Raw genomic sequence first — 11,881 nt, 5'->3', positions numbered from 1 at the left:
CTTCATGAATCATGACAAATAGAACACACTCATGCAAAATGTTAGTAATAGGGACAACTGTCAGTGGAGGGAAGGGGCCTGTGGGGACACCATATTTTCTGTATAATTTTTCGGTAAACAGTTTTAGAACTGCTCTAAAAGATAAAGTCCATTAATTAGAAGAAAACCTTTTTTTTTTTTAAAGATTTTTACTTAATTATTCATTATAGACAGAGAGAGAGGCAGAGGAAGAAGCAGGCTCCATGCAGGGACCCTGACGTGGGACTCGATCCCACGTCTCCGGGATCACACCCTGGGCTGAAGGGTGCACTAAACCACTGAGCCACCGGGGCTGCCCAGAAGAAAACCTTTAGAACAAATCCTTGCAGGTAATCATTAGAACCTCCTGGTTACAGAGGAGAAAAGAAAGGCTCTTGGGGCCACATGCTTTTAATGGCATCCCAGGGAAGGGGATCCTAGTTGATGTGGCTCAAAACCCATGTTCCTGTCCTCTTGCCTTCTCAGTTTGTAGCCTCCTGCCTACCTATTCAGTGCTCTCTCTCCTCTGTGGCAAGTTGCCTTTGCTCTTCACCCTCTCCACCATTTTGACACGGCCCGGCCCCATGGGTCATCCTGCCGGCTTTTCTACAGGCAAGCTCTCCAGGAGAACCAGCTTATCAACCGGAAGCTTTTTAATGAGCCTGTGAAGTGTCATCAATCCTCGGCCCCCATTTTGCTGAGGCATCTCAGTGCTGTGATGTATGGATCAATCTAAGTGCTTCTAGTCTTTGAAGGGCCTGGTCCGGTGGCAGCCCTGGGAATCCAGCTCATTCGGTTACCCTTTTGCTAATTTATAATTTAGCTGACACAACTCTGCTGCTGTTTTATTTGTCTCAAATGAATGTCAATTGGTACAGAGGACAAGGCATTTGGGAGCTAAATTAGCTAAATCATCGTATGAATTAGTTAGGCTGCACTAAAATACAACCCCCCATGCCTTACCCCACTCATTTTAACAAAGAGCCTTCCCCCAACCCTCAACAGGCTCCTATACCCTCTTTCAATCCATACCTCAAAATAATTTACTCTGGATGGAGAAGCACAGCTAGGAGTGCAATGCTCCAAATATAAATAATAATGAGAACCTTTAATAAAATCAGACGTAAGTTATGCAGTAGACATCAATTACAACGGATTTTAAAGGTTTTGATCTAGAACCCGGGTGGTGTTACATTTAGACTAATAACTGTAACCGTGATTTATGTGTTTGCAACCAAAATGGTTTCAGTGCCTCGATATATGTCCAAAGTAAAATTTATAGTCTGCTACAGAATGTATAAATAATGAACAGCCATATGTCATCACACATTTAAAAATGTGACTCCTTCTGCAGCGGCAATGGGGTAAAATGAATTAAAATCCTAAATTCATTGGGAATCAACTTATTTAGGAGCACTTTAAGGAATGTGCGCAAATGCAAAAACACTGATTATATATATGTATTATATATATAATATATATATATATATAATTTTTTAACCAAGTCAAAGAAAAATGGCTGTTATAAAAATGACAAACACTCTTGGGAAATCTCAGACATCCTCAAATTAAATAATGACATGGAGAGAAAGGGAGAGCTGGCTTGGATGCAGAAGGACAGGTGCCAGGCAAGAATTTTTCTGACTCTGCTGTTGCCTCCAATTACTACAAAGCCCATTTAAATGGTCAAAAGAAACAAACTAAGTAGAGATGGCATTCTTCCCTCCAGTGTCCCATGAAGTTTACCTAAGATTTACAGAGGTTGGAGAGTGGCCAATGATGAAGGCTGAAAGCCCGCTCACGGATTTTGAATTGTGCAAAGCAATCTGAGGCTCAGCCTCTTCATCTAGAAATGGGATGATAAGGTCCATTAGACAGAGTTGCTGAGAGAGCTTAGAACTAGTAATAAAAGTTGTGAAAGGAACTAGTATAGTGCCTGGCACGGACAGTTGGTCCTCAGCAAATGTTGGTTGTGCTATTCTTTATAGCTCCCTCAGTGGATCATGCATTATTGGAGGCATGAACCATATTGTATTCATCTTCCTACGTGTGATGCCTAGAAAAGTTCTAGTGCTTAGCAAATATTAATGCATCCTTGCTGAATGAATCAATGAATCAATGAACATGTTTCCACAGCCACCGTGGAAGTCCAGATGTCAGAAAGAGTTTCAAGGCAAGCATATGTTGCCTCTTTGACATGGTTGAGGGAAATTAAGTGGTCCTCGCTCATAAATTTACAGAAAATCAAAGATCGCTTCCTTCAACTCTGACACAATGGCACAGTTTAATCTTTGGCAACCAGGACGTTTTCTAAAAACTATTACTCACCTCTGTAGGTTCTCGGATATGCTGATGAGAATGTAATCTTTCTTCCTAACCCCAAGCTCTCCTGAATACACGAGTCTAAAGGGATATGATTTAGTAATGATTATTGTGAAGGGTCTGGTGCTGGGTTGGCAGTTGGTTCCCCACTCTTCCCCCTAAAGGGTCTCCAACTGCTATCTTGTGATTTCTTCCCTTGATTTTAATGGTCTCTGTTACTTCCCTCAAATTTAATTTCCAATTCCTACTGCTGCCTGTCTTACCTTTCCTTAGTCCTCCTAATTGCTACTGTAGAACTGGAACCCAAGTGCTTCAGGTAAATATGAATGCACAACACTATTCCAAATTCACTTTTCACTTAGGCTTGTCTACTATGGTTCTAGTCAAGTGGCAGCCAGAATTGGAGTTACCTGAAGGTTCAAGTGGGTTAGATGTCCAGAATTAGTTCATCACATGGCTCAGAACTGAGGCTAGAAGCTCAGGTGGGCCCATGGGGGGGGAAAACCAACATATGGCTTCTCCTGGTGGTTTGGGCTTCTTGCAGCTGGCTTCTCAGAAGTAGCAAACATCTCCAAAGACCCAAGTAAAAGCTGTAAGACATCTGTGGCCTACTCTGAATCATGTTTGTCTCATTCTGTTGGTCACATATGGGAGGAGACAACAGAGGGATCAACCATCAGGAGACATGGTTCACGGGGGGACATCTTTAGAGATTGATTCCCACATCAGTTGTTAAAAGTGAGTCTCAAACATTCAATGGGAGTTTATCAATATCTTCTAGAAAAGAAGTTCCCAAGTTTTAGTGCATAGAATTATGGCTTTCTTCTTGACTTTGGAGATCCTTTTCTCCTACCACTTAACTTTCTGATTAGTTGCCTATTGAAGATTGCCATCTATTTATATGATATTATTATTTGCACGATATCTGGGTAAGTAGGGTTTGGTAGTACTTTTGGAGTGAATTGACTGTTAGATACAAATTGTTCATTTATCTTGATGAATTTTCTGTTGCAACTTTTTACTTTTTTACACCCACTTGACCGTCTACCTCGGTATTCACTACCTTTTGTTTGGTTCTGTGAAGGGAATTAATTTTTGCTGACTCAAATCATGATTTTCTATAAGTTAGACTTTTCGATAAAGACTGTGTCTGTTTTATGTGTGAGGATTGGGGATAGGCAAAAGAATACTTCACTTAGATGTTTTTCTAGGCCTTTATCCCCAGAGGACCACATAATTCATCAGTATAGTAAAAGAAAAACAACAACAACAACAAAAAACAACAACTATCCCTCCATGCAGGTATCTTAGTGTGGAGATTTTCAAGGTTTGTTGCATTGGGCTAGATACTTTCCTTCGCGTAGCCTTCATTTTTTTATCTGTAAAATGGGGAAATAAATCCTCTCTCAAAATGTGATCAAGAAGCTTAAGAAAGAAAATGTAAATCAAATGCTTAGTTAGGTGCCCAGCACATTGTAAATTAATTACAAAGGAGAATTCTCTTCCCATCTGTACCCCAAGAAACATATGTGGAACTTGTATATGTGTGTGTTCCATTAACTTCGTCCTATTATCTTGGAGAATACAAGTGCTTCTGGTCCTGTTGACTAGGGAGGCACCTCTATTAATCCAGGTCCTGGATGGGGAGAGATGCATAATCAAATTGAGTGATTTAAGGAGCATTTAGAAAAAGGGCTAGTTACAATACTCAGGGCAGGGTTAGGAAACACTACATAGTATATGGAAGTACCCCTGGGCGAGGGGCTACAAACAGTATGAAGGGGAGGGGTTCTGGAACAAGATCTGTAGCCTTCAGTAAAGAGTCACAGTGAGCTTTGGAGACCTGAAAAGAAGGATGCAGGAGACTACATGATCCAGTGGCATTATTCTCCTTCTCTCTACTTCAACTGGTGCTTCCCATCCAATGAACCAGATGGTTCATTGGGTTTTGGATCCCAAAAGCAAGGACAACCTCTAATTCATGAAGGCCAGCCTTCCAGCTAACAGAGCAGGATGGAGAAGCAAGAGAATGAATCTGGATGTGTAGGCAGAAGATATCTAGCACAGCCCCCTTCTCTGAAAGGCTAGTGTCTTCCACCACTTTGGACTCGCCCATTGCCAAGCTCAGGTTCTACTAGAGTCTGAGGTTTTGAACCCATAAACAGGGCTGCCTTCACTATGTCTTCTCAGACTGAGGTCCACCATGCCTGCAAGGTCTAAGACATACTGCTGAGGGCTGGGGATTCCTAAAGAAAGAGTTTTAATTCTATCTAGGTGATAATCTGGATAAAATTAGAGCAAATCGTGATTCATCTTATTACCAAGTACAGCCACACAATCCCACACAATTTCATGTGTTTCTACTTGAATTTGGCCCAAACTACATGACCATATATTGTAGGAATGAAGGTTTTACAACAAATGGAAAGAAATCACTGTGCCCATGGCAAACCAATAACTATTGGAATACCAAATTACAAATGACTTGTGCCAGAATTTTAATACTGCAGGCTCACGTGAATGAATGTGTTTCATGGGCATCAGTTTTACAATGATTTTCCAATAGTTTGCAAGCAGTAAGTTTGGAAGAGGCTTTCTTTCCCTGATTCTGAAAATAATAGGACTACATGTCCACTTAATTCAGGTTTCAAAAAGCCACAGTGTTAACCTCACCCTCAAGTGGGCAAGTCAGCTTTATGGAAAAGCAAGTGAACCTTCATGAGTGGGGTTTGCTCAATAGAATTCTGGTCAATAGAATTATGGGGGCCTTATGACCTGATCATTCTTAAATACAAGTAAACAGTTGGGGAATAATGATGTCACTTTATACATCTGTTCAGGAATAGGACCTCTCTCTATATTACTATCAGCACTTAAACTTAAATGTAGAATGTTACCTGACACTGTGGTTTTCTGTTAAACCCTTTAAGGGCAATTTATTTTTAAAACCCCTCATTTTATTTTATTTTATTTTATTTTATTTTAGAGAGAGAGAGAGCACAAGCAAGGTGGGGCAGAGGGAGAAGGAGAATCTCAAGTACATTCCATGTCCAGTGCAGAACCTGCCATGGGGCTCAGTCCCACAAACCCCGAGATCATGACCTGGGCAGAAATCAAGAGTCAGACACTTGACCTGCTGAACCCCCCAGGCACCTCTAAAACCCCTCATTTTAAATCAGCGTGGCTAATTTGAATCTTGGTGGTACCAGAACTTGCATGCATTCTATTTGTAACATTTAGGATTTTAGTGTCGTGTGAGAGCTACAATCACGAGAGGCTATGCCTCCCTTAGCAGCTACACATATTTAAATGAACATATGATGAAAATAACAAGTCAGCACTGAAGGCTTCCATTGCTTTTCTAATTCAAAAGTTATCTGCACAGTACGCAAGTTGGAGGCTGCTGTCCATTCATGCTCTGTGCGGGGCTAGTTGTGGCAAGGAACTTCAAAAGTCGCGTTGCATTCTTAGGTTCCTGCTGCCAGGAAGGCAGAGTCCGTCACTGACAGAGCCCCTGGGCACAGAAATAAAGTAAAATAAAATAAACTACCCCTAGCCCTGCCACCCCCCTGTTCCCAGCTCCAAAGCCCCCTTCACTATGAAAAAAGGCTCACTTTCATCCTTTTGGAGGGTGACAGCCTACACTGCTTCCCACCTGGGGAGATGTAAAAATAAAGAAAACTCAGTCTGGAGTGAAGCTGTCAGCCCCAGGAACCCCTCTCCTTGAGCATGCTGGCCAGCATTATTGGGAAGTTATCTAAAGTGTCAGAGGAAACATTATTGATTTTTTAGTCTGTTTTGTCAACTAGTCAATAAGCCTTGCTTTCTCGTGGATTTTCTTTCTTCTAGCTCCCTGCCTCTCAGCTCCTTGGAGCTTCTCCCTTCTTCCCCTTCTTTCCATTTCTCTTTCTTCTCCTCTCCAGCGCTCTCTCTCTCTCCCTCTTTCTCTCTCTCTCCCCCTACCCCCGATCTTCTCTCCTTTCTCTTCATTTTGTCACTGTTTTTCTTCCAGTGTCAGCCAGCAGTTAAAAAAACTTCTCACTTATCCAAATATAGCTAATATCAGATCCATGAGTTGATCCATGCGGTCCATTTTTTAAGATAAACTTTTATGTAGCAGCACTGGCGTTGAGGCTGGGAGAGACGTTGCATGTATTCCTGGCTCATCATGCCCATGTGTGCTGCTTTTCAAGCTGAACTTCGCTTGTCCTTGCAATTCTCCCTCTGTGTGTAAATGACTGCCGAAAGTAGCCATTCCCAGACTTCTCTGCCATTTTAGAAGCTTCTTCCTAAAACCCAAAGGGATTCTAAGATCATGCTTAAATAGAATTCACTTTGTGTCCAACACTGTTCTAGGTGCTGTAAACATAGTAATTCATGGAATCCTCACAACTCCATGAGGTGGATTCTATTATTGTCTCAAGATCACTGAGGTCTTGAGAAGGGAATCCTTTCCTTCCTCTGCTTGTCAAGGAAGTCTTGGTGCTAAATTGTCTCAAATACTTGATTATCAGCTATCCGGCTGTCTCCAGAAGAGATCCCACTGGCAGATTATCCCAAGGCAGTGATGACACCTGTTATGATCGTCTCCTAGTTAAGGGTGTAAACCTACACTCAGTGTGCCTGGCCTGTGGCATGTGAGTATGCACAGGAGAAATGCAGCCCTTGGCCTCCCAGAGACCCACCAATTAATGGCACTCTCTACTACATCTTCAATTTCTCTTTCTCCACCTTTTCCCTTTTAATCCTACGAGCATGTTCAAGTGTCTGATTATACTTTCCCTCTTCTTTTTTTCTCTACTCCCACATCCCCCAGTGGCCACCATGTACAGGTCAGGATGGGCTAAACTTTTTTGCAGAAACAAAAAAACACTCTTGTGACTTAAAACCACAAAGGTTACTTCTTGCTTGTGCTAGACTATCCCTCAGGCTTATCTGGAGCTCTGCTCATTCTCACTGCTTAGGGAATTAGGCTGATGAAGGCCCCATCGTAACAAATGCTTCAGTGATTGTGGTGGCAGGGAGAAGCAGGCATGGGAATGGCCAGGCACTCCTTTCATCCTTTGTTTTATATTCTGAGCCATTTTTAAGTGTAGACTCAATAGTTAACATCTATTCTCATTGTGCCACTATCCACGTGATTCTTAAAGAGTAAAATGTTGGCAGTGATTTCTTTTTCTCTCATGTTTCAGAATCAAAGGAAATAACCCAGGTTGAAAACTTGTAACATTCTCAAATCAAGGATTCAGGAAAAATGTCAAGGTCCTCATTTCTGTGCATTCCTCTTTAATCACGTAATGAGTTTCCTGTCAGTGATGTGTGAACAAAGAGGAGCTAAGTGCAACTTATTATATTCACATTTTAGTTTTTACTACATATTTATGTTAATTCAATATATATATGTATATATTCCCATATATATACACATATATATAACAGGAAATTTGCTATTTGGAATTTCAACTCTCTTCTAAAGAAAGAAGGTTATCTTGATCAGTTTGGGAATTAAGATTTGCAGCTAAGAGGTGATGTGCTGAATTTCTCTCCTTTCCTCTCTCTTTCTCTCCCATCTTAATCATTTCTTCCATCCTCCCCTCCCATTCACAAACTTCCATTGCACTCTTTGCATGTTTAAATAGGAGCTCCCGATGTGTTTTGTTAGCAATAAAACAGTGAATCAGGCAAACAGGGATCTCAGAAAACCTATATTCCTGATGGGGGAAGGAAAAGAATATCTGATAGAAAGGATAATTTGCTAAGATAATGGACCAGAAAGTGATCAGATGGGTATTTAAGACTCAGTGACAAAGAGGGTCTCCCCAAGAAGCTACCACTTGAGCTGAGACCAAGTGCAGAAGAAATCCAGGAAGAATAACATTTTAAGCAATGGACGGATCAGAGGAGGTGATAGGGATAAATTGATGCATTTGGGAAGCAGAAAAAAGGCAATAATAGCTGCAGATATGTCAGTGAAAGGGTTGGCACTCCAAGGAAACCCTTGCTCCCGTGTTTTGAAAAGGTTATGTGTGCAAAGAGTTGAAGCTCAGCACACTGACAGTCCCTGTAATTCTCTGAAACCAACAAAATATCCCTGAGAAGGAAAAAGCAGTGAAGGGACTAGCTATGTCCTTTGGTGGCCTCTTTTCAAACTGAAGCTGAAGCTGAGGATCTGTTCATTGGGTTCACCCTTATGGAACCTGGACATGAGAGTCTATAATGTGAGAGGTGCCCCTTGAGGTGGGGGATTACCCTTACTCTAATAATGATCATAAACACCATTTTGTGGGTCCAAGATGGGAGCCTTGATTCAGCAAGTGCAAGTTTATTCCCAGAAATAACAGGGCACTAGAATCTAGACCACTTTGGAAGATCCAGTATAATTAATCACTGTTTTAAAATGAGCGCTTCTTAAAATGCTGTTTTAAAATTATGTTTTATTAAAATGTCTTCCTCTTATTTTAAGAGAGATGTGTTTATTATAATCTAAAGTAGAAAAAGACAAGAATAAATCCCATTCCATCCACAGATAACCAGTATTAACTTCATTATGTATATCCTCCCCCAACATAATATTCTTTTTTTCCCTCAAAATGAGGTTATACGTTATTTATTAGTTCATTTTTATCTTCATTGAACAAATATTGATTCAACCCCTATTGTGAGTCAGATGGTTGGGATACAGACTTGAATAAGATTGATACTGTTCTTGAGCTTATGGGGAAATTTAACAGGGGAGACATATTTGTTTTTTAAATCCAGATTTCCAGTTTTACAATGGCAAAATATTCACTTCACTCTCCTCTCAGACATCAACCAAATAACAACAAAAAGAGAAACTGAAGTGCTCACTTCATTTTTTTAAGTAATTAGGAAAAACTTGCAGCTCACAACACAGAGACAGAGAGACAGGGACAGAACAGAGAACCAGAGAGTCAAGCAGAAAGAGGACAGGAACTTTAGATACAGAAAAAGTTCTCCCAGACTAGGGTTATATCAATGTATTAATTTTTACAGTTAGGAATGGTATCTCTAGCAAGGGTGACCAGTGTCTCCCTCTCTCCATTTAGCCCAATAGATAAGTGATGTGTGGAAACCAAACAAAACACACCTGTACATGCACCAGCGCACACCTGCACACACACTCCATATTTGCAGGAAGCTATCTGCAAATGAGGCAAGGTGAGGAGAAAAGCTTTGTAACAGGAATAACTCTGCAGTTGCTGCTCTTGGCTTGCTGGTGAAAAAAAATAAAAGAATAAATTACCAATACTGATTTCAGGAATAAAAGATAATTTAAGCAAACAAAGTACTAGTGAATGTCATCTCAGAGTCAAAAAAACAAAACAAAACAAAACAAAGTCTTCACAAATGTGTTAAATGCAGATGATTTAAAAGCAAAATGTTACCAAAAGCTAAAGGATCAGATAATTCCCATTCTGTTTAATGTCTTTGAGAGCCCAGGGGGGAAAAAATGAAACCTTCCAAATTCTTGTTATGAACTCACCGTAACATTGAGAGCAAAGTCCCCTGAAGACAGCAGACCAATCTCATTTTGATCAAACAGCCAGACACAGATGCTAAGTCTCCTTGCTTTGTGCAAGAGGGATGTGACCACCTGTTCCATGGGTTTGGCCACTCGTAGACATCTGTAATTAATCCCCATTTCTGTGGCTTTTCTCACCCCCGCCCTGCCCTTCCTGGTGCCTCCAGATTCTGAGATGTCCTGCTTCGATGGGTTTGATGAATCACTCTGCTTCCTGCTGTGACCCCCTCTCCCTGAGTTCATCCCCACCACTCTGCTTGGTCAGACTACTATCCCATCCGCTTTCTCCACCTTCTACAAAATGTTAAAATCTTTTATTCACTTAAGTCTCTTCCAGTGCTTTTATTCCTGTGAGTCTTTAACTTATTTTATTCCCTTCATCTCATGTGAGTGGCATTTCCAGAGGAAAACCCAATACCTGTGTGGCCAATGACTTGTTTAATCAGTAGCTCTTAGTATAGTATGTTAAATAAAATCAAAACAATAGTTGAACCAAATAAGTAACTGCAGTTCCTTAACATCAAATATCTAGTCAGTGTTCAGATCTCCCCAATTGTACCATAATTGTGTTTTACCCCTCTTTTTCCTACAGCCATAGCTCTTTTAATCTGCTTTTAAAATTTAACAATACAGAAACAAAATTTAACAATACAGGGACACCTGGGTATCTCAGTTGGTTGAGCATCTGCCTTTGGCTCAGGTCATGACCTCAGGGTCTAGGATTGAGCCCTGCATCAGGTTCCCTATTCATCGGGGAGTCTGCTACTCCCTCTTCTCTGCCCTTCCCCTTGCTTGTGCTCTCTCTCACATTCTCTCTCTGTCTCTCAAATAAATAAAATCTTTAAAAAAATTTTAACAATACATATATCATTAACATATTTTCATGTCAATAATTATTAATCACCATCCTAATGAAGGAATAGTAATATGTGGATAAGCCATCGATGACGTCAATATTTGCCATTTTCATGCTTCAAATAAAACCAGAAGGAACTAATGGGGTAGCTAAACATTTTCTACATATTTCTGTCCTTACATCTTATTTCTGCAAACATAAGAAATATACTGAGGAAAGTGCACATGTTCAGTGTGGCAGATGGGTTTGACCACACTTCCCTCCTGAGGTTAATACCAATTTTCTTCTAAGGTGGCTGTGTATGCGAGTGCCCACTTCCTGACCTGGCTTGCTTTAATATCAGCATTTTGTTTTTTCTCTACCTACTTGAACAGTAAGAAAATGGCATCTCATTTTTGCTTACCCTTTCTAATGAGGCTGACCTCTTGGACATATGACCATTAGTCATTTGAATTTCTTCTTTTTCATTACCCATTTCTTTCCTTACCAGGGTTTTATCCTTAGACTGCTTGGTCTGGATGCTATTTTAATTCTGAACACTCTGCTTGAGGAATGAAGCCAATACACTCAAGCTGAAGAAAAGACATGTTACATGCTGGAGCCCTCTATGGATAGATGGGTGGAGTTTTTAGAGAAATGAGTTGCCCATCTCTATGGGTATTCAAGGAGCAGTATTGATCCTTTGGTGGAGAATCATAGGACAGATTCAAGTAAAAACATGAGAATGAACGAGTTAGTTGTGAGGTTTCTTGCAACCTTGAGACCTTTCTGTTAAACTGAAGAGGTGAGGCTAAAAGACCAGGTACATAATCCTTCAAAACTCTGAAAATTGTAGAACTGTTGTCATACAGAGGAGAGCTTCGTATAGTCACTGGTCACAATCCTGCCTGTTTTTCAAACTAACATGATGGTACAAATCAGGCTCTTTCACATAAAGACTAGCTGCAATGTTATTTCACCAATAAGATTGTCTTATTTAAGAGCCATAGCTATAAATGAGAGAGACTTAGGGAGACAGGAGTTGGGGGAGGAGGTGGAGGAGGGGGATAAAGAGGAAGAGGAGAAGCAGGAAGGCAGGGACAAGGGGAAGATACTTCAAGCATTCGCTTGAGTCACTGGATCTAAAGTTGAATTTAGTGTTT

The sequence above is a fragment of the Vulpes vulpes genome, chromosome 3 (genome assembly GCF_048418805.1).
Source record: "Vulpes vulpes isolate BD-2025 chromosome 3, VulVul3, whole genome shotgun sequence".
Lineage (NCBI taxonomy): Eukaryota > Metazoa > Chordata > Mammalia > Carnivora > Canidae > Vulpes > Vulpes vulpes.
Note: the sequence above shows the minus strand (reverse complement) of the source record.